The sequence below is a fragment of the Miniopterus natalensis genome, chromosome 1 (assembly GCF_054644295.1).
Source record: "Miniopterus natalensis isolate mMinNat1 chromosome 1, mMinNat1.hap1, whole genome shotgun sequence".
NCBI lineage: Eukaryota > Metazoa > Chordata > Mammalia > Chiroptera > Miniopteridae > Miniopterus > Miniopterus natalensis.
The window spans coordinates 90,567,728-90,590,779 of NC_142081.1; the positions used below are offsets into that span (position 1 = coordinate 90,567,728).

General features: G+C 39.0%; 1 protein-coding gene and 1 pseudogene across 16 annotated transcripts in view; one reads left to right on the forward strand and one right to left on the reverse strand.

Annotated features, from left to right (window-relative positions):
• Positions 1–14,684, forward strand: part of LOC148094260 (ubiquitin-conjugating enzyme E2 L3 pseudogene) — a 76,801-nt pseudogene extending 62,117 nt beyond the window's left edge.
• PARD3 (par-3 family cell polarity regulator) overlaps positions 1–23,052 on the reverse strand; it is a 720,826-nt gene that overhangs the window by 536,406 nt on the left and 161,368 nt on the right. The window lies entirely within an intron of this gene.

Here is a 23,052-nt window from a genome sequence, read left to right on the forward strand (position 1 = left end):
AGAAAGCCTGCTCTCTCCCAAGCCCGAGGTAACATAATCAAAGCTTAACAAAGGCCATCTGGGTAGCATGTGTTTGCCAGTTTGTTCGTGCACATTCTATCCATAGCAGCCGTGCAGCTCCTAGCGTGGCTCCCAAGTGTGAGCCTAGGTGGTGCAGCGCAGCACCAGCTGGACCACAGCCAGAAACAGAGACTAAGCTAGCTGAATGGGGACAGAGACAGCTGGACAAAGTTTTGGCATGGACTGAACTACGAAGGCTTTGGATGCCCAGCCAATACCCCGACAATGACACACAATCTCTAGGCTCTGGTCCTACTGGGCTTATGGTGAGGACAAGTGAGACACTGGGCACCTGGGTACAGTCCTTTGTGTTTGCTCCAGCTCCAATAAATCTCACTACTACACCTCATCCTCCTATGTGTGAATCCCTGAAATGCTTTTCCTGTGACTCTGTTTTAAGAGCCCTATTTCCACTGGGAGCAAAGAAAAAAAAGGTGTTGTTATTAAAAGAAAATATGTGGAATGCCTAAAATGAAAAAGCAGTGTCAAGTGTTGAGGGGAAAAAAAACAAAACAGCCACAGGTCCACCAGCAGACATGCACCAGAAAGCTCACAGAAGATGTATTCAAAATAGCAGTGTGAACCAAGGGCAAGGTAGAGTGTGCAGGGATGGTGTGCCCAGTACAGGCAACAAGGCTAGAGTGAAAAAAAGTCTGAAAACAAATTTTTAAAAAAGACTAAAAGTTAAGCTCCTTTTTATTGTACTAGCTGTTTCAAACAATGCCAATGATAAAACCCAAAAGAATCCTTTTCTTAGTCAAAGTTTTAAATAATTGTTCTGGTTACTGTCAATTTTTAATTTTAATTCAAACTTCAAATTAACATATTTTTATTGCTATGGATTAGTCAACATTGTGTGTTTTTTAAAAGATGTTTTCATTTATTTTAGAGAGGAATGAAGAGGGAAAGAGAGATAGAAACATCAATGAGAGACATCGATCGGCTGCGTCCTGCACACCCCCTATTAGAGACGGAGCCCACAACCCAGGCATGTGCCCTGACTAGAATCAAACAGGTGACCTCTTGGTGCAGGGGACAACACTCAACCACTGGGCCACACCATCTGGGCTCAACATTGTTTTTTACATGGAGGTTAATTCAGAGAATTCCAGTTATAAAGATGCCCACCTCTGCCCATGGCCCACCACCACAAGTACCCGATGACAAATATTCCTTTTAAGTAAGTTCCTCACTTAATCAATTTCAAGCATGCACTAAGCACAGTTTGTTTCTCCAATCCCTGTTCCTTCAGTAGATAGTCAACTTGAAATAAAAAATGATAGAGTGGCTCAGCAGGTGTTACTCAATGGTTGAGCGTTGACCCATGAACCAGGAGATCACGAGGTTCAATTGCTGGTAAGCACACATAACAGGGTTTCGGGTTCGATCCCCAGTAGGAGGCATGCAGGGGGTAGTCAATCAATGATTTTCTCTCACCACTGATGTTTCTCTCTCTTCCTCTCCCTTCCTCTCTCTAAAATCAATAAAAACACTTTCTTTTTAAAAAAAGAGAGAGATTACAATAATGAAGAAATACAACTTGAGTTATTTCCATTCCATCATTCTATGTACGCCCTTGGACTTTTTTTTCCTGGTTAAAATTTTTCATCTGTGAGGGCATCATTTGAAACTCACAAAAATGATTCCCAAAGAAACAAAGACTTTGCAATTTTTGTAATTTATTGTGAAATGGGATTTTTATAAGTCTCTGCCAAACTTATCCTCAAGACTTTTCCTGACTAGTTACTTACATAGAAGTTGTTGCTTTATATGAAACAAAATTTTCAAAATTAAAAATATATTTTAAGTGTCCTTTTTAAAACTATATACAAAGATAGAGTGACAAATCTGGTGTATGACATAAATTTTGACCAAGTCATTGATCAAACCGGAAAAGGCTCAAAAATGCTCTTATTCATTACTGAGACAGACCAATACTTTGTTTGCTTTTCAGGGGAAAAAAAATTAAACATAACTAAAAACTACTCATCCTTTTTTTTTTTCCTGTTTTACATTACACACACACACACACACTTTTTTTTTTTCTTTTTACCTGACTTAAATATTGGAGATTCACTGAAGGAAAATTTCACTGTATCTCTTTTCTGGTGGGTATTATTATGTGTTTCATGTCATAATTATTAATGAAACTAATTTTGTTGAATAGTAGGATGGAGTAAAAACAATCCATGCTCATGTCAAAATACATTAGGTACACCACTAATTGGAAGTAGCCCCAAACTAGAAACAACCCAAATGTTCATCAGCATGAGAATGAATAAAAAATTGTGCAATAATCACACAACAGAATACTATAGAAAATGACTGCTACTACACCCAAAAACATGGATAAATCTCACAGACATAGTAATGAGCTAATGAAGTTAGAAACAAGAGGGCATATAATGTTTTATCCCATTTTTATGAAGGTCAAGAATAGGAAAATTGAATCCATAATAATGAATCAGAACAGGGATACTGACTGCCCACTGGTAAAATGGACACAGGAGCCTTTCAGGGTACAGATGTTCTATATCTTAATCTAGGCGGCAGTTTCATGGGTTTAAAACACATAAAAACTCTTCAGTCCTTCACTGTACATACACTTTGACTTTTTTAAAGGCCTTCTCTACTGTCCATATATGCCCTTGATTAACAGAAAGAGAAACTGAGGTTCAAAACCTGCAAAATGTGCATCCCATATCATTACTATTTAAAAATAGTTAGATGTAGCCCTGGCCAGTGTGACTCAGTGGTTAGGTCACTGGCTCACACACGGAAGGGTCGAGGGTTCAATTCCTGGTCAAGGGCATGTATCTCGGTTGCAGGTTTGATCCCTGGTCCCAGTCGGGGTGCGTGTAGAGGCAACCAATTGATGTGTCCTCTCACATGATGTTTCTCTGTTTCTCTCCCCCCCTCCTCGTCTCCTTACTTCCCCCATCCCTTCTTCCCTTCCACTTTCTCTAAAAATCAATGGAAATATATCCTTGGGTGAGAATTAACAACAACGGAAGGTTAGATGCAGTTAAAATGAGTTGACAAATAGTAGTGCTGTAGCTTTTAAATTTCAAGATGTTGTATCCCTTAATGTGACAGATAGTTTGGTAGAGAGAGATTAATGGAAAGAAGTAAATACAGGCAAGTATAGAGCAGCAAATGGCTATTAAAATTATGTAGAGGATATAGGACCTAAGAGAGTAGATGGGAAAAGTAAATGATGTACTTTGAAAATTACTCTTCGCTGGCAGCTTGTCAGTGAAACAATAGTGCCTTGGTAGGCTTTAAGTTTTAAATTAGAAAGGACCACCTGCTTAGTGCTTCGCAGCTCTGGTGTTAATAAATTTGCATCCTTGTTTCCCTTATGAGCTTATCTTTGTCCTTAATGGCATCGTGCCCTAGGCAGGGAAGACCAGACACATTCTAAGAGCCCCAAGGGCAATTCTCTTTGCCCTATCACAAAATTAACCTGCCTAGGTTTAATCTGCAAAGATTGTCCCTTCTGCCTATTTCCCTCCAAAATAATGCAAAACTGAATGCAAACAGTAAAGAAACATTGAAAAGTAGATAGTTCAGGATAGGGATTTCACCCTGTGTTTGGGGAAGGGAGCTCCCAAGTCAATCAGAGTTCAAAACTCAGAAGGAGACCTCAATTATCAAAGCAATTAGCAAAAAAGAAGGATCCCAACAACTGGCTTCTTTGCCAAAGACTTCCTAACCAGAAGTGTGTAATAGTACGTGAGGGTGTAAAAACCATCCCAGCTTATCAGAGAAAAAGTAGAGGGAGTGGGGTAATAAAGTGAAGAAAACAAAAGTAAATAAAAAGCATAAATATATAGAAAAACATAAAATACAAAGTGAGTGTAAAATATACGAGTCATGTGAGGAAGGAAACAAAAATATATAAAAAACATAAATATATAGAGAAACATAAAATACAAAATGAGTGTAAAATATACAAGTAGAGTCTTGGGAAAAGGAGAAAGGTGGGCAGATGCTAAATTGCTTTTGAATGAAAGACAAGCAGAGGGCATGTTACACAAGGATAATGGTCTAATACACCCCCATGTCCTTTATACCCAAAATCCTGCAGAAGGGTGCTAATAGTCAACGGTGTGTTTAGTCTCAGACAAGAAATTCAAAACCCATCTTGTTTTCCAAAAAAAACTACTACCTTGAAATCAAAAGGGTAGATTCCCCTATCTCACAAAGACTGCCCCAAAAGCAAAGGACATATGCCCAAATGAAACACATCTGTGAGAATTATGAAACTAACCAATCAACAAATGCAAGTAAATTCTTATTCATCTTGCCTGTCTTCATAGGAGAAATTATATATCTACATATATGTGAGGGGGTGTCTAAAGGTATAGGCTTGGAGTGTGGGTGTGGGGGGGGGGATATAGGAGCATGAGTGTCTCAAACTTAGGCAAAGTGACCAAGAGAAAGGAGGAGGAGCCTGGAAGTGGAGAAAACATACCTGATCTAATTCCCTTCATCAAGTTAGCATGCTGTGGAGCATGACTTCCCAGGATTTCTCTTGGATGGTTGGTTTTTCATGGGTCTTAGGGGGTAAAGAAGCTACATCTATAAAAGTTAACAATGTCAATAGGATAGCCCTACCACAGCTGGGACATGTAAGGAGGAGTTGTTCGGATATTTAAATAGATGCATTATTTCTAAGATGACAGGCAAACTTGAGAGATGTACTTTGGCACAAAGCTTAACCTTTGGGGACCAATCTAAATTTCTCAAAAGGCAGTACCATATTTTCTGCATGTTACAGATTTCAAATTAAGCAGAGCTTCATGAACCCCATCAGTACTGTCATTATTTCAGATTCACTATAACCATAAAAATTCCATCATTGTTCAGATAAATTCACAAGACATGCAACTCGTATCTGCAAACAATACTCCAGGGAATACAAAAATGTGCTAAAACCCACATCATTTCAGAGTCATATCAAAAATAATAAAGATAAGAGCACTCCTAAGAAAAGGCTTATGTGATGGGTTTTGTGACAACAGGAATTCTTAATGTGTAACAGCTAAAAGAACACATGAATAATTAAGTAACTTCCTGGGATATTGGGAAGAAAAGCAGTATGAATGGAAATGACAAATTCTAAATGGCACCTACCCTAGGTGATACCTGATTTTATAATCCTTTTCTGTTCCAAATGTACAGAGAAAAGGGAGGAAAAGGTACATGCATGTTTGGGCACCTATCAGACATTTCTGTGTGTGCCCCTTGGCACCCCTCAGAGCTCCTTCTGCACTCAGTGGAAGGGCCAGCGGTGAACTAGCAAGGAAAACTCCAATCAAAGACTTAAAATGGACAGAACTAAGCCAACCCCACTGTGCTCTACTCCCTGGCACTAGAATCAAAGCTCTGTGTGAACTAGGGGAGGGCGGGGTGCTTTCATTTGTCTGAGAAGAGAAGGATGCCAGCCACCCACGTGTGCTAGCACAGAGCCTCACACTTGGTTTAAGCTCTGTGGTCAACTTCTTGAAATCTTGATTTATAAACAAAGGACCTTGCACAGTCACTTTGTACTCTGCCTTGCAAATTATGAAGCCAGTCCTGATTAAGAGTCTGGTTTGTCTCACTGGCTGCTCTTCAAACTCTTCCATCCACTAACATGCTACACATGCCAGATTGTGTCACTGCTAGAAAAACAGCAGAAAAGGGCAGTACTCATTGTAAATTGGTCCGGCATTGTGGGAATAGGACACTCTTTAAACAACTAAATCATTATGCAGACAATACTAACAGAAATCCAGCCTTAGAGGACACCTGGGGGAATTTTCAAATAAATCAAAAAGTGCTACATCATCAAAGGAAAGAAAAGCATGTCTGTACGAAGAATGAATAGAAGAAAGTTCTAAGGAACTTTCTAAGGAAAGTTCTAAGGAACATGGTTGAACTATGTTCACTGACTAAATAATATCTATGGAGTTCCCAGAATATGCTAGGCATGTTAAGAGTTTTGGGGGTTTTTTTGACAGCGTTAGTGGTATTGTGTTCTGCTTCAGTTCATAATCTTTATTGATTCTGAGTAAAATTAAGTTGAACACTGTATATGAGTAACTCTAGGTTTTATAAAGTGTGCTATACAACAAAACAATTAGAAAATGCCCCTAGTTTATTTATATTTGCAAACTTAATTGACTAATCTGTATGTGTGTATTGATAGCAAACTTGAAAATTTTCAACTCTTCCATGACTTTAGAAAGTAACTAGCACCCAGAGAAATACATTCATGCAATAACAGGGGGAAAAAGTATGGTTCTCTTTTCTCTTTTAAAAAGAACTAGTTGCTAAAAATATTTTAGTCCCTGAACAATTTAAGAGAGCTGAAAGCAATCTATTTTCATGATGCTTGACAAACTCATTCATAAAAATGGAAGAAAATCACAATTCTAGAATTAGGCCGAATAAGGACCGGTTTACTCTTACAACATTCATAATGCTTGAATGCTTGCTTTAAAAAATTCTGTTTTGACTGGGAAAATTAATTATGTTTTCAGAGGTATCCTGTGTTTACTAGTTATTGTAAAACATAGGTAATACAAATAGTAATGTTTTCCATCACAGTTTTGTACCTTAGAATAGACATTTTAAAAACATAACCTTGCCTAACAGCTAACTTAGGTTACTGTTAAATAACTATAGTCTTCAAAATGAAAATGTGAAATTTTTCCAGAAATAACAAAAACATTTTACAAGACAGCATAACCCTTATGGAGGCATTATCTGAAGAACACTGAAAGGCAGAGCTGATGAAAACACACACCATGAAAAGGAGCACAGAATATTCACGTCCTGAGTAAGATTAAGAAAAGAAATGAGGAAATAATTCTAGGTTTTCCTAGCACCTTTTCAAATTTCATTTCAAATATTGAGAAAGGCTGAGCCAGTTATTTTTTTAAGCCTCTCCTAGATAAGTTTAAGGTTTCTCTTCAGGTACGCCCCAAAGAGCTCTGCTCTGCACCTGCTCCATGGATACCTGCCCGGGGCAGGAACCTGGAAAGAATCATCTACACTACACCTGCATGAAGGGCCCAGCTCTATCAAGCACCCCACAGCAGTTCCAGCAGCCATGCTCTCTGCTGGTGTGTGCATCAAGCTCCCCCCCCTTTCTCCTTTCTCTACATCTTGTTTTCAGTGAACCTCTCCTTTTGAATCTGTTTTGACTCCTCTCCTGATTTCTATCTTGAAGGGGAGAAAGAATCCTTTTGCCGGCGACAGTATGACCAGAAAAATTAACTTGGCAAATCATAAGATTAATACCATTTTCAGAATTTATTCCTTATGAACTTCTAAGATGGTAAATCAGAATAAAATTATAGGAGGTACTGAATAAAATCTGGATCTTAGACAAACCATAAGAACTCCACCACTCCTGAGGTTCCATACACAAATTTTCATGATATAATATTGGGGGTTGTCCTAAAAACTGAAAAAAATTCTTTTGTAACCTGTGTATACAAAGATGGAAAATAAATCCGATGCCTAACATTTAGAATAAAGTAGTTCTAATATAGTATGCATCTATAAACATAGGTAAGCTATACATGAACATGAGTATGAGCTAGAAATATACATATGTAATTGCAATGTATATGCCCAATTGTTCTAAAGTTATGTTTAAAATGCATTAAAAATATAAGAATGTAAAGCAATTTTAACATATAAAATCCTTTTTCAAATACACCCCCAATATCCTTAATTATATCCATATTCTCCCTATTAGAGAGAAATTGTCCCTTAGGAAGAGGACAATCATGATTTTTTAAAAAGCCTAGACAATGTAACATTAAAAAAATTACTTTTCAGTTCCTTAGGCACATTCACCAAATGAGTTATATGGATTTGTAACAATGACAATAGTGTGAGAGGCACTACGCTGGGTGCTCTCTATGTATTTTCGTAACTCAGCTTCCTAGGAGCTGTGTGCAACCTTGGTCAAGCCAAGGGAAACTTTGATGATTAATGTCCTGCTGTGGAAAACTGAGGGAGAACTCCTACCCCAAAGGGCAGTTGTGGCATTTCATGATATAATGGATGCAAAAAGCTTAATTCTAATGTCTAGTACTGGACTCAGCAAATGGAAATTATTGTTGCTAATCATCATGCCAACACTGGTAGGTGGGTACCATTCTCATTTGGGGAAAAGTTGAGAGTATAGGACACAAGTTATTTGCCAATGGAATGACTAAGCAATGTGGGCTGGAAAACTGAAGGAAAGATCTTAGAGTACTTGATCAGTCAATCAAGTAAACAATAGTAATTAGTCTTAAATAAAAATTAATGTAATGACTCTTTTAAGTCAATGTACTTAATTCTAGAATCAGCTACACAAAACCTAAACCCACGCAAGTGGCAATAAATCAGCCAAAGATACTTACAGTACAAATATTAATAAATATTCATACTTTAAGGTCCAACACACAAAAGTAACACATTTCTGAATTTAAAACTATACTCAAAACCAACCCACAATTGATCAGTCACTGCAAGTATTTTAAATTATTAGCATACATTTATTTTTGTGCTTTTTAAAAAACATATAAAAATATAACACATAAAATGAACAATACAAAAGAAAGCCAGCATGCACCTGACTAAACTGTGTGTGCAGGCCTGCTAGTGACCAACCTGTTTTCTCTTTGATTCAGCTCAGAATTTTCACCTTTCTTAGGTCTAGTCTGTGAAATACAAATATATAAAAACCTCATTTTCATTAGAAAGCAGTCCAAAAATATTTTTATGACTTAAAATTTGAGCTCAACAGCATCTGTGCAATTACAGAGTATATCTTATAGGAACAACAGAGCTATGTATCATAAATACATATCAGCAGCACAACATTAAAACCATTAAGTTTTATTTAATTATGATTTAGTTTCTGAAATGTACATGGTCGAGCTTACGATTAATCATAATTATTCAACCCCACAGCATAGCATCACACAGCATCCAGAGGATTAGCAAATGGGTAGCCTTGTTTTTTCTGCCTATTATAAGAACAGAAAGAAAATTCAGACAATATGGCACCACAGGAAAAGGGCAAACAAATTCATTTCCTGTAGAATAAAAATCGTTTAAAAATAGTTTTTGGTCCAATATTCTCTGGGGACCAGCTTCCAAGCGTCCAAGTTTATGGAGGAAAGCATTTCAGGTCAATGTGCATAAACCATTTGGTATCTTTTTCTAAAAGCTTTGTTAATTTTTACTTTAAATTTGCCTTACGTTACACTGCAAGCTGCAAATTTGTAATGTCAAGCTCCATTGTTCAGCAGACGCTTTTATGAAGGAATTTACACAACTGAAATTATAGCAATTGCTAAGAACATACTGTAAGACCATCGTTATAGGAAAAGTTTATAAACACAGAAAAGTGAGAACATGCATACTCATTCACACATATTGATGTGTGTGTGTTTACATGCTAGATTCTAGCTTTCAGGGGCAAAGAGCTAAATTTGGAGGAAAGAAAAAAATGTTCTTCCTCCTTTAAAAACTGTTTCCTCTTGGAAACAGTGCTCCTAATATTTTAAGTCAACCAACATAAGTCAGTTGAGTCCATGACCTCTCTCTCCTTTTGCTCTAGGGCCTGGGACAGAAGAACTAATTCTCTCAGAGGAAGGGGCAGGAGCCTCTGGGATATTATTTCAGAACTGGCTCTGAAGAAGACTTAATAAGAGCTGAAGCTCTGGAGATTGCAAATTTGAGACTATCAAATTCTCTGACAATCAGTAGTCAGAAGACAGAGAAAACGGAATAAAAAACTATAAAGTTCAAAGAAAATCAGGGTGCGACAAAAAAAGTGTACTATTCAAGGGTAACAAAACTAATTAAGAACGACAGCATTTATTAACAGATTATCGAATTGTACCCAGATCATTTATTTCCTTAAATCATACTCAAAATATCTAACATATACTTAAAACATTTTAATACCAGCTGACATTTTTACATCATTTTTTAAAACAAAGTTTTCTAAAGTATATTTCAATTTGTCTATAAATAACCTAGTAATTTGACCCTATAGATGACAATCAGTTAATAGTTTCAGACACTGAAGGCAGAGCACATCCAGGGAGGGGACGAGGACTGGTTTTATACATTTAAACTCATAAAAGGGACAGCTACCCTCAAAGAATAAAGGGCTATATTCCCAAGAACGCAGAAAGCCTGAAGAAATCAAAATTATATCTTTAAATTATTTTACTTCTTAGTTTTCGGCAAAACTATGAGAGGTAAAATTTAAATGCAATTTAGTTTGAAATTTAAGTTTAGCTACGGCCTCTCTCTAAATATTGGTACTCACCTATATCTTTGCTACAAAAATTATATTTATTTTTAAATGTTAAGAACTTAAAGGATTATATTTGTTTATTAAGCATTCAGTGATGACTAACAATGACCTATAAACAAAGAACCTGAATAAAATCCAAAGCCTTTTGACCTAAGAACTCCCAACATTATAGAATGCAAAACTGTCTAAGCTCTTTCGAAATTCGTAGCTTTGTTTGAAAATCCAGTGATGCCTTTAAAAACTGCTATACTTTCCTTTTCTACCCCACTAAAAATAGCTTTTCTCAACTCTTGGTTATGTTAAGTGACATCTTGCACCAGTAAGGCCAGCATGTGAGAACACTTCCAAAACAGTGAAAAAATAAGTCACAATTAGTGTAGAAATGAGAAAGTAACATCTCAGGAAAAAGGAAGAATAGCACTCTGGTAAATACCTATGATCCCACTTTAAAAGAAAATGGACCCCAAAAATAATAGACTCAAAATAAACCAAATGTATGTTTAAATCAATAAAGAGATGAGCCATTTAAAAGTGGATGACATTTCAAAGCTTTGAATTTCTTTTTAGCTACGTTATCTCCCTGACTGACCACTTCCAATTGGATCTCCAATATATTAAATTCTTCATGTCTAAGACTGCATCATTTTTCACCTACTCAACATTTTGTCTGGCAGGCATTCACTTTCTAACACACTTGAGCTACATACACCTCTGCCTCCATACCAAATCACAGGGTACCTACACCTCAATGCTAGGGCACTTTTTAAAGTCAACTACAATGAACCCACCCTCCTTTCTAGTTTCACCTGGCTACCACTCCCCTAAGGCTTTCTCATCAGTCCTGTAACTTGTGAAATAGAAGCTCTCTCTCCTCCTCCATTTCACTGTCTGAACCAGGAGGAAAACCCATTTGGTAAACAAAATCTTTCATGGAACCTTCATATAGAAACAAACAAAAATCAACATTAGCATAAATTTGTCTAATCTGGAATGTCATCTCTTATAAAAAGGACAATCGAAGAAAACAAGGGGGTTATTTGATGAATTAAACAGTAAACTGAAATTGGGATTGAGTATTGTATCAACCTCAGGATCCGATTTGTTTGTGTATTTGTATGCTGCTTACACATTATCAGCATAAAACTCTTACAAATAAAACTTGCGATTTCAGGAAGCTCTTTTAATTACACTGATTCAAAAGCTTGAAAGAGAAGTGAGAAATTTCTGAATCAAAGTTGAATCACTAACAATGAACCAGCTCTCACTCCTCATGAAAACTACACATGAGATGAGGAGCACTCAAATCTTGAGGGGGTTAGCATCACCATATTACCACTTGCATTTTTTAGTTATCACCCAGCTGAGTCACCTAAAGTTTCCTGGCAGCTCAGTGAGCATGGTGTGCAAGTGCTGCCACAGTATGAGGAATGGCACACGTTTACCCAAGGAGCCAGGGCATGACCTAAGCCTTCCCTCAGCAAGGACACATTGACAAGAAACCTTTGAACAGGCTCGGCAGGAAAAGAACATTCTATATTAAGGTTTGCACAGAAGATTTCATCCGGCAGGACACATTAAAGAATTAGTAGTTTCCAACATTTCGCACTAGAGCATGACATATTTGTACATTCTTAGCAGCTCCAGAACACACATGAGGACCCCTGAGACAGAACGCCAACACCTAGCTCCACACCATGACCTGAAATGAACAGCCCCTCAACCTTCACATCTTTGCACACAAACCTTACATTAACTTTTATTTAAACACTATACTTTCTAAAAGAAGCATGCATAATGTTTTTATTCTCTAGAAGTTTTTGTGACAGGCTATTCCAATATGGACAAATACAATCATATTGTGAACAGATTTAAATTTTTTTAATGTCAGATTTTTCTCTTCTTATATCTACTTCATGGTACCAAAATTGAAAAAGGATTGTGAACCTAAATATATTTTCATTTAAAATGCATATTGATAAGTATCCAACCCACAGTGCTCAGGTTTATGTAACATTCTCTGCCAGCTGAAGAAAGAATTCTCAATCAATACATGAATCTCAATTATTAATTTGTTCATTATTTAATTTCTACACATTTAGTAAAATTCAGTAGAAGAACTAGGTTCTTCTAAAGGTGGCCATTCCTATACTTATTTCAACTAGAGAACTTTATTTAACCCCAATCGAGCTCATATTACATCTGACCACATTCCTTGCTGAAAGCAAAGAATAGAACTCCTCTAACAGGGCAACATTACATATCTATTAGAGACATACAGAAGAAAAGATACATTTATAGAATATAATTTGGAACACATTCCAGGAACAAAAATCCAAGATCATCATTATTCTGAAAAACTTCATTTTTTCTGATTTACATTTTGCATAAACTGTATATAAATAGCAATTACGAATTTGCAGGCTAATGTTGTTTTAAATTAAAACCTAAAGCCTCTGGATATCATGCATTAAATAAAGGTATATCAAAAGAGAAAATGGTATGTTTCGAAGGAAATTATGTTTCCTTCTTTGAAACTCCTGAAAATAATTCTACATTATAACTTTTAAGTCAAAAGCTAGTCATTTCAATTGTCACACAAGAATGAGTTAGATATTTGTCACAAGACAATGTTTTCCTCCTTCTGTGGTTAAGGGGAAAAGTTACTTAGAGATAAAAATGAGTTTGTATCTATAAGGAAGATATCGATTATAACTAGCCCCATCAGACTACATAAAAACATTGAATAAATTATGGCTGAATGAATTTATTGGATAAACTTCAAACAGCTGTTTAGTTTTCTTTATTAAAAAAATATTTTCTGAAAAACAAGATTATTTTTCTAGACAAAAAAAATGCACGACAGGGCAGTACTGACTGAGTTATGATTTTTGTTGTTTTTTATTTATTTTTATTGATTTTAGAGAGGGAGGAAGGAAGGGGACCGAGGGAGGGAGGGAGGGAGGGAGGGAGGGAGGGAGGGAGGGGGGGAGGGAGGGAGGGAGGGAGAGAGAGAGAGAGAGAGAGAGAGAGACATCAATGTGAGAGAGATACACTGCTCAGTTGCTTCCCATACGCACCCAGACCAGGGATAGAACCCAAAACTCAGGTATGTGCCCTGACTGGGAATGAACCCATGACCTTCCAGTGCATGGAATGATGCTCCAACCAACTGGCCAGGGCTTGATTTTCTTTTTAGTGCCCAGGGCATATTCCACATTAATATTATGTCTTATAACCCTCAAAAATGATCACTGGGGAAGACTATGAATAACCTTTTTCAGTAACTTTTTTCATTTATTTCCTTTTTTCCCCTCACAAATGGACTGTGGTGTAGCCTTCTTCTGGCCCTTCAGCCATGTGTGAGAGTTTAAAAGGTTGCAGGTCTCATGTGAAACTTATGTTTCTGGCCCCTGGGGGTAAAGTGAGAAAAGTGATAAAAAAGCAAAAACCTACCCCAAATATGCTCTCCTAAGACACACAAAAGCATATGTGAATATAAATTGAACTTCAACAGCCCCAAAGTGAAAATTGATACTTTCATACACTGTGTCGCTAACACCTACGGTAGGAGCCACAGAGCACCCCCGACGCTGTGCCCACGGGAAGGACCACACTTCACCGTGTCCGACACATCTCCAGGCTCACGACCACTGATGCACATCAGAGATGCATTACTTAATGGTGCTGCTACACCAAAATGGGAATCTTCTACACATCTTTTAATAGGCTATCAAACTTTTTCCCCTAACTAATCATGTTCAGTTTTAAATAACGTTAAAATATTCAACTTTGATCAAAAACAAGGCATTGGGACTGGGAAAGCAGCAGCACCAGGTCCAAGATGGTGGCAGCAGGAGGCTGATGGAGGGGCTTGAAGAGATCCGTAGGTGTGGGATGAAAAACTTCCGTAACATCCAGGTTGATGAAGCTAATTTATTGACTTGGCAAGGGCCTATTGTTCCTGACAACCCTCCATATGATAAGGGGGCCTTCAGAATCCAAATCAACTTTCCAGCAGAGTACCCATTCAAACCACCGAAAATGGCATTTAAAACAAAGATCTACCACTCCAACATCGAGGAAAAGGGACAGGTCTGTCTGCCAGTAATTAGTGCTGAAAACTGGAAGCCAGCAACAAAAACTGACCAAGTAATGCAGTCTCTCATAGCCCTGGTGAAGGACCCCCAGCCTGAGCACCCTGTTCGGGCTGACCTAGCTGAAGAATAAGGACCGTAAAAAATTCTGAAAGAATGCTGAAGCGTTTACAGAGAAATATAGGGCAAAGCGACCTGTGGACTAAAATCTGCCACGATTGATTCGAGCAAAGTGAGCACAGACCCCAAGCAGTGCATTCAGATAACCCGCAAAGCAGGACTCTCTGGAAAATTGACACAGGCCACCACTTGGCGTTTGTTTGTGGCAGTTACTAACTTTCTACAGTTTTCTTAGTCAAAAGTGTTCTTAGGCAACTTGTAAAGAAGGATTAAAAATTTTAAACAAGGCATTTAGATTTAAAACCTCTGGAACAAGAGTTTTTACTATCAAGGGTTAAAAGGAAAACTAAGACACTACACTTTCCACAGTTAACAAAAGGGAGCTGGAAAAAATTATAACTGGACACATCTCAGCAAAAGTAATAATCCAACCCATTCTTCAACCTCTAAATCCATGCTACTTCCTCTGAACAGGCCTGCTGGACAATCTCGGCCCAAACTCATGTGTCCTTCTTGACCTGCCTGCGACACGCTGTCTGGCCCACAGAACTCGCACAAAATCATGTGCCACTGTCATTATCCGCACAATATTTTCCATCCATGTTTTCTATCATCTCCCAAGGCAAACATACAGTCTCAGTGAAAAACTGCATTTCAAGACTGTGTCTCCCACTATAATGTTTGTGCCCCTCGTTTTAGGCAGGAAAGTATGTATAAAAAGCTAAAAGGCCTTCTCTGTTAGAAAATCAGCAGTTGGAATATAAGCTGCAGCTTTTACATAATAAGCATTATGTTTTGACCTATGTCCCACAAGTATAAGGAAAGAAGAACTTTTTGAAAAGAAACTGGGTAGAAACTGCAAAGGAAAGGACCTGTGGTAACTATGGGCAGAATATCGCCAGACAGGTTTCTTTCTGCCCAAAGCCACAAGATTGGAATAAAGAGCCCCAGTTCATATGCCCAAAGCATAAACAGAGTGAGCTCTGCCACTGCATAATCGGGTGAGACCTCTGAGATGTGACAGGTGTGCCCAGAGGCCAACACAGTCAGCAAGACCCACCCTGTGATGACCAGTGCTGTGAGGGTGACCAGAGCAGCCTGGGAAGAGGACAGGTCTTCATTATATTTGCTCCTCTAGGCCCTCTGCAGACAGAAGACAAGAGGCTGAAAGGCTGACACCCTGCTTTGTGCAGGCCCCTCTGGAAAGCAGGCAACCAAAGAGACACCCCAGGACAAGGGCTGCTCACCTGACTCTGGTGTCAAACCAGGTGAGGGCCATCAGGGCGCTGCAACCTCCACGCCCAAATTCTGTTGCTGCACAGCAACACACTCCCGCCAGGCTGGGATAAGTCTCCCACATGGCATTACCTACCCCATCGCCACCCAGGCAGAAGCCCAGGGCACCTTCTGGAGACATTAGCTTTTCAGGGCTCAAACCAGGGGCATGGGTCACCAGCCTTCAGCAAACGTGTCAACAGCTCTAATATCATGGCTGCAAAGATATATGACAGCCATGAAGGGTTATAATTCACAGAGTCAACAGTCCTTGGCAGTGTTCACCCACTGAGATTCTACAGAGACCTTACTTCGAATTTCTGAGTCTGGGAAGTGATTTATGTGCATGTGATGTTTTACAGTTTTCACAGAGGCGCCAAGCAACTCTTAAGGGTAGGGCAGGCAGATGTTACTGTTCTCATATAACAAGATTAGGCAAATAAAGATCAGAAAGGAGCTTAAAGAACACATTTACTGGCACACTTCTTGGTGTAAGCCTTGGCTACCAGTGAAACTCAGGTCAGGGAGAGTCCCTTTCCAGGTGCAGACGGATACTGGTATCTGAGCTTGGTGGTGCTTTAGTCTAATATCCAAGCTGACATTAGAGACAACCAAGCTTAGTTATTTCCCATTAATGAGGCCTTAATTGGAGTGGGGAAGGCTTAACTTCAAACTTTGAAAACAATGGAACTGAGGAGATTCAAAGTAAGATTAAGTCAACTTTACCACAACCCTATCATAATTTGGGGATAAGTTCTTAAGCCTAAATCAAGAACAGGTAGCTAAGATCTTATCTATTCAATATTATCTTTTTAAATCTCTTAAAACTACCCAGCAATGGAAAAGACTGCTCTTCATTTAGTTGCCTAAAACATAAAGCCACCGGCCTATGTTGAAGGATCATAACAGACCACTCTCCCCCAAATAAAATTAGAAGATGTGTACCACAGATTTAAAAATAAATAAATAAATAATCAGAAAGACATGTAAACATTGGAATTACATTCAGCAAGATGCTGACACTGGGCAGCCAGAAGGAGCCAGGCCTGAGGGAAGAGCAGACTCAAATCTCCCCTGAAGGCTCCCTCTCAGACATGTTCAGAGTGGGGTGGCAGGTGCACTGGCAACCCTTTTGGAACTTCTCTCTCTCCTTGTGTATGCTTCCTTTCTTTCTCCTCTTCTTCCTCCTCTCTGTGTGTGAAAAGTGTCTTCTCTGTCTGTCTATATTTCTCTTACTCTCACGCTCTCCATGACAATAGCACTTGTCCTTTTTAATCTCTTTCTTTCTAGGGAGGACAGGGGAAGGAAGCAGAAACACAGAGAAAAATACTTAGACATTATCCTGTGATTAACTCATAACTCTATATTTGGCAGTACAAACTCTCTAAAACAACTCACAGAGTGTACATTATATATGTTATGACTTAAAATCAAGAAGAAAATTCTGACTGGTTTGAGGCCCTAACTCATATTTGGATACAAATATCTGAAAATTAGCCAAGGAAATGACAAAACACATGAGAAGAACACAATTATGATTCTCACATCTAACATTCTTGTGTGTACTGTAATTTCAGGGCAAGTTTTCAAAAATAGTTCCTTCTTTCTAACCATATCCAAATGTGACTGAAAGTGCACATTCAAAAGGAGATGCCATTATCAATGTGATCTACATGTGAGCCCACTTACAAAGCAAGCATGTCTAAGACTGTCTGGGCTCAGAGAATGACAGGTTGCCTTCTCCTGGCCATATTTTTATAAAACTCTGCTTTTAAAGCCAAACACCTTTTTGAATTATTTTGATCTGAGATACCCATGTATTATGCATTGAATTGTATTTCCCCAAAAAATAGGTGTTGAAGCCCCAGTACCTCAGAACATGACTTTATTTGGAGCTTGGAAATTTACAGAAGCAATTACTTAAAATGAAGTCATTACTATGGGTCCTAATCCACTATGACTGGTATCCTTATAAAAAGGGGACATTTGAACACAGAGACAGACACAGAGGGAAAAATGATAGGCAGACACACAGAGAGAACACCGTATGAAGAGATGGAGGACTGCAAGCCAAGAACATGTGGGGCCACCAGAAGCTAGAACAGGCAGGGAGCAACCCTCTCTGGAGCCTTCAATGGGAGCAAGGCACTGCCAACACCTTGATTTTAGACTCCTGGTTTCCAGAATTGTGAGACAATGAATTTCTGTTATTTAGGTCACTCAGTTATGGATCCTTTGTTTTAGCATCCCTACGAAATTAACAGGCCATCTATGAGCACTTTGAAAGTGTCTTTTAAGTTTTATGTGGGAAGTAAGATCATTGATTTCAGAAGGAAATGAGGACACATATACTAGCCAGCACTGCATCTGGGCATAGCCTGCCTTTCCATCTGAAGCCCAGTCAGGACAGGGTATAGAGCTCACATGCCCTGCCCTCAAGTGCCTGACTCTCCAGGGACTAAGATTAAGGATTAAGGATCAATGAATGCAAAGTCCATGCTACTTGGGGGATGTTTTCCAAAGTCCAGCACCTTCTTTCCCCAATTCTTCCCCTTTCCTATTGAGAGGTACTGTATGGTGCTGCACAGGAGTTTACACAATGTTTGCACACAACGATGCAATGGGACCACACATCTGTGTGGATTAAATTCAACTGCATACTCTGATGCATCTTTGCTACATCCAGGTCATACAAGTAGCCCAAGCACCAGGGATTGGGGCTTCTTTCCACATTAAGTAAAACTTGATTGGGAAACTTGTCATATGTTAATTCATTCAACATTTACTACATACCTGCTATGATTTAGGTTAGGGGTTGGCAAATTTTTCTTGTGAAAAGCCAGATAGTAGGTATTTGAGGCTTTGCAGGCCATGTAGCCACTGTGACCACTACCCCACAATGGCCAGTCCTGTGGTTGTGATAAGCAGCCACAGACAGCACGTGAAGGACTGGACGGGTTGTGTGCCATAATGGGACCAGATTTGGCATAAGGGCCATAGTCCACTAACCTGCTTTAGATGATAGGGGTTCAAGGAGCCATGCCCTAAAGAGGCTCCCTTTGAATTGTGAGATGGTGCATGCAGGTGAGAGAGAGGTGCCACACCGGCATCCTAAACATACAATCTTTAGGAGGAGATTATCTTTAGGCAAAGGAGACCGTGAAAAATTGCAGGACAACAACAATAAAACCACACACACACACACACACACACACACACACACAGAATGGGAGTAGGGGGGTGGTGGGGAAAAAGCGCCAGAAAGAAAAATGCATCACAGATGGTAAGGTCACAAGCCAACAGTCAATGTCACAGGAGACACTAACATTATTTAACAATATACTTCAAATATAATTTTTTAAAATTCCTGTGAAAAGCCAAACGACCTACAAATTCGTAAAAGAATAGGTCTTTAAACCCTGCCCCAAAAGGGAGTGAGAGGGTGTTGAATCGCTCCTTCAGCACAGGCTCTACCAGCCATCTAATATCACAAAGTTACGAGGTGAGAGTAACGAACAGATTGGCGCAGTCACGAAAAGTCCCTGGGCAGAAACACGTGCTCTGTGCACCCATACACTGTGCACATCGATTTTAACAAGATTGCGTGTGATTTACTGCCCCTGATTCTCGCATTAAACGTTTTCAATATATTTTAGCAGTTTGATAAAACCTCTTAAAATTAAATTCCGACCACAAGGCACTCATCCACACCTTAGGAGGCAAAGGTTATACTAATGCGATCTCTCTTTATAGCCCCTGCCAAAAAAACAGAGGAAGTGTTTCAGTCTACATGTACAAAAGTACTAATTGAAAAGCACAAAGGGGGATTTCACCCCTTAATTTACACACACACACACACACACACACACACACACACACACACACACACACGTTAAGGTCAAAGAGTACAGATATGGCACTATGTTTGTTCTGTTGCTTAGAGCATCCACTTACTGAAACCTCAGAAACAAAATCACCCCCAATCTGCTAGAGGAAAGCCCTCAGAGGACCCAGCTACCCACATATCATATGTATTCACAGAGACTGATCAACATTAACATTGCGTAGTATTATTGGGGACCCATTAGAGACCACCCAGTAACTCAAATGCTTGAGATAAAACATCTCATCTGGTTGTCATACCCCGTTTTGTGATCGTTTAAAACAACAAGCACCAAAATATTCAAGACCCTCAGCTTTCATTAGGAGATTATAAGACTATTTTTGAATAATTTGTCATTTTCCTGAGATCAGTAGTCCATAGTGCTTATTTATTCACTAATCAAATACTACAAAGAGAGGATATTTAGATCTTGAGTATATTTAGTATGTAGATATTTATTAAAATATTTAATGCATGAGATAAAATAAAATGCATGAGGGCACATAAAGCTGTCCCCACTACGGCCATCTAAATTTGGTTGGTATTCCCCACATAAATGAGCAGTTCCAACATAAGTTACCTAAACACACAGCCCATCAAACCGAAAGAGCGTGGGGAGAGAGGAGGTGGGGCAGATCTAAAATGACAGTCACAGCAATAACAACTCAAGATTTAAGAAAATAAAAACATTTCCATTCCCTATGGGCCTTTAGCTTACTCAGCACAGAGCTGGTCCTCAATCACCAAAACTAGAAAAACTCCCTTCTGCACACATTCCTAGGTCTTGTTTGGCTTTATGAAGGTTTAAACCATGGTCACTCCACCGTGCCCAAAGGTTGGCCTAGGCCCCACTGCAGAAAGCAGCTCCTTCAGGTGTCCTGGTTCCCAACCTCTAAATGCATGACCAGCCATGGCCACCAGCACACTTAATCATCTCCGTCCACATGCAGCCTCTTTCTTCAAGGCTGCACGCACGCGCGGGCGGACGGACGGACACACACACACACACACACACACACACCATGATTTCTGTGAACCAAGACCTTTATTTTCCAAAATTATAAAGCCACAAGTTATCATTACTGGCTGAAGTAACCACTGGGGCAAAATGTCCATGTGACCAATTCCCCTGCTGCCCTGCCCTCCAACAATCAATATAACGTGTTCTCTGCCGTATTTCATACAAAAACACAATCATATGTGGCCCGAAAAGGTAAATGAAGTCAATGCAAGTATATTGATCAGGTAAGGTGAGAGGCAAGGCCCAAGTACCGAGACAACATTTTCAAGGCCAAAAGTCAGCCTCCCCCTTAGAATGGAATGGATGGTGGTTACATGGGGTCTGAGAGCCTCATTTCTATGGTGCCAGTGAAGGACCTGACCCCACCTTCCCCCAGCTGTCTGCTCAGGTAACTGATATCTACAGCATTAGAGGAACTGCCCAAACACAGAACAAATCCTAGTGCTCTGACTTCACATAGCACAGGACTGATATTGGGCACTTATATTTATTTAAGCATCAATATGAGAGACTTAAAAATTCACAATGCTGTCAACTAAAAAAGAAAAAACAAACTGATGTATGAAGACTACAGCAATTGGCTCTTTGCTGACTTTATCTATTCTATTTTCTGAGTCTCCTCCTATCCAAAACCTGCTCACACCTGGAATCTTAACTCCATAATCTGTGCCAAACAAACCACCACAGCCATCATCACATCAGTTAGGAGACCGAGGGGCTGCTATTCCCTTAAGTGGTTAAGGCTTACTTAGCATGAAGGAATTAGCTTTGGTTTTAAAGGCTGACACAAAACATACAGAAAACAAAAGTAAATAAGGGGGTTATGAATAGTTTGAAATAGATAATCATAGATAATGCTGCCAACACCGGTTTCTATGGCATTTACACCAGGTAGAAAAACTCAGAAATGCTGCTTCTAGTTTAGAGAGAAATTAGAAATGGATTAGGTAAAAGTGTACAATTTAAAAATGAAAATCTTATGCAGTTAAAAGCTAATTATACTGATCATATACAAATATAAATTATTGGTAGCATGCCGTTCTAGAAAACAAACCTAGCAAGCTATAATATCATCAAAACGTTTACAACATTTACATTGGTTCAAATATAAAAGTCAAGTATAATTTTGATTGTGGCTTTTCTAATGCACTGTTTGAGCATCTTTTTATTTCCTATTAAATCTAAATGGTGACTAGAGCCCTGTTGACAGAGACAACTCAGGAAGGAACCCAGGAAGCGGAGGTGTTCTGTCAGGGGAGCCTGAGCTGTCAGCCAAATAACAGGGCAGAACTTTCATCCCCCAAAGTTCTCCTGAGTTGGAGGCCACAAGTTTGAGATTTTTAATAAAAGGTTATTACTATGTATCTTGATCCCCCAATTCCATACTCAATGCATTTGCCTGGCTAGTTCCAGTCCTAATTCTGTGACCTGCCCTTTCTAATTAAACAGATAGTGGTTAACAGGTGGGGAATCAAAACTACAAATTGCTAAGTGGATAATGTTAGTAGACAAAACTCTCCCTAAAAGAAGCAGAAGAAGAAGAGCAAGGAAAATAGGAAGTGGTATAGGGAAAGCTGTGGGAATGTATCCAAAGCATGTTGTTTTGGAACAGACAAAAATAGGGGAGTTGTAAGAAATTATCCCCTAATTACTAAGAAGCTGTCAATAGATGAAGTCGATCTATATTTGCAGATGCAGAAACATATCCAAGATGGGTTGGCAGAACAGTTATGTGTAGCAGGAAACATTTGTGTGTATGGGGGACAGAAGTTAAAATGCTCATATATGTGCAGAGATTTCTGGAAGGATGCCCCTTCCCTCCCCCCCGCCCGGCCCAAAAGATAATTGTGTTTTCCCTCCATAGGACAGAAGGGGTGTGGTATTCAGGGCATTTTAACTTATTTTCTACTTTACACACTTCTCTCTCTTTTTCCATGAGTATGAACTACATTTATAATTTTTAAAAAAACAAACGAAACCTCAGGCTTTAAAGGAACAGAAAATTTCGAGAGCAGGGCAGGTGCAAGCTTTTCAAGAGTTGCCCTGTTTAATACGAAGGAAAGAAACAAAACATGGCTAAAAGTCCCCTCACACACACAATGGGTAACTACTGAGCAAAAACACACCAAATGTAACTTAGAAAAGCTTTGTTTTTGCAGATAACCTCACGCTGGTGCTTTTAAATATATTACATATTCAATGAAAGCCGCAAAATATAATTTCCAGAATTGGGAGCCTTTCAATTTGTTGGGTGATTTCTAGTTAAGATTGAAGC